This window comes from Etheostoma spectabile, chromosome 5 (assembly GCF_008692095.1).
Source record: "Etheostoma spectabile isolate EspeVRDwgs_2016 chromosome 5, UIUC_Espe_1.0, whole genome shotgun sequence".
Classification (NCBI taxonomy): domain Eukaryota; kingdom Metazoa; phylum Chordata; class Actinopteri; order Perciformes; family Percidae; genus Etheostoma; species Etheostoma spectabile.
In genome coordinates this window covers 10,687,674-10,689,107 of record NC_045737.1, presented here as the reverse complement: position 1 = coordinate 10,689,107, position 1,434 = coordinate 10,687,674, and positions in this window count along the sequence as shown.

Below are 1,434 nucleotides of genomic sequence, written 5' to 3'. Positions count from 1 at the left end.
CGCTACTTTTCCGCTTTCAGGTGACTTTTTTCAGCAAGAATGTCATCTTCTACATCAAGTATGATGCAAATGTCTTTATGTAAATATTATTAAATGAAATCTCTGTAGGTTCCAAAACTTTCGGCAGATGGGCAAAAACATTACGGTTTTTGATGTTTTTAGAGAATTCTGCACATCTAACAAACATTTGTTGCTGATATTAAAGTGGGTCTTCTCGAATTCTCCTCTGTGGCTTTCAGTGGTGTAGTTAATTATTGTAGGGGTTTACGCTATTTATTGGCCAGAATTGCCTTTTCAACAACACAATCACAAGCACAAGGCATGTTTGGGGGTTTGTGATCCGGCTATTAGGACCACAGAGAGCACTCCTGAATGAAAATAACTTTTTAAACTTGACACAAACGAGCAAAGAACTGCAACAAAAAACTGCCAAAAGCGCTGCGCGGGGCCGAACTCGAGTAGGCTCCATGACGCTAATCTCAGTCAGAGGGAGAGATAATTTCAGGACTATTAGAGAAGATGTCCTGAAGGGCTTTTCATCAGCATCTCCGGTCTCATGGATAGGGATGCAGCATCGCTCTGCACACAGATTCCATCGTTTCCCTTGCTTTAACGAGACAGTCACTGCTCAAATCATAATGCATTTAGCACAAGCATGATGGACGGAACAAAACCCTTTTCAATTTCTCCATATGGTCCAACAAGTCCTCCAAACCATTAGGATTGTTAAGTTCTCCCGCTCTACTAGACCCATAGGAGAGTTTCCATATAGCTGAACCAGAGGAATTAACCGTTGCGGTTTTTAAAAACACCAGTGGTTTTGGTTGAGGCACAAACTAACTAGTTAGTTTGTTGTTCTGAAAAAAACTTGGTTTGGGTGCAAATCAGACAGTACTGATTACATCGGTCCAAATTCAAAGATCAACAGTCAGTTTAAAAAGATTTTCAGAAGATTTTTTAAAAGGCGGGCAGTAAAGCCCGAAGCCCCTGATTTGCAAAAAAGTAAGCCTGGGTTCAACTGTATGCAAATGCGGGAGCGGACAAACTCGACGCAAAGTTCTTCAAAGTGCGAAACACTACCAGAATTGTATTGCAGGCTGGGGTACAGGATCAAAAGAATTGGGAAGCGGAAAAGGGACACTGCTGGAAACGTCATAAATACTACGGACACTAAGGGGCGCGCATCTAGCAACATGAAGCGAGTCGTAATTGGGGCCTGGAACAAACACATGTTGGTGCGTTTTCGGGGAAGTGCAGTTTCCGAAGTGGTCATTTTGAAAAACTGTCTATCAACAGAGTCTTTTTGCTCAGTTAAAGAGCGCAGTTCTGTGTGTGGTGTGTGTGTGTGTGTGTGTGTCGTGGTGTGTGTGTGTAGTGGGTGTGTTGTGTGGTGTGCTGTGGGATGTGTGGGTGTGTGTGTGTGGTCTGTGGGGG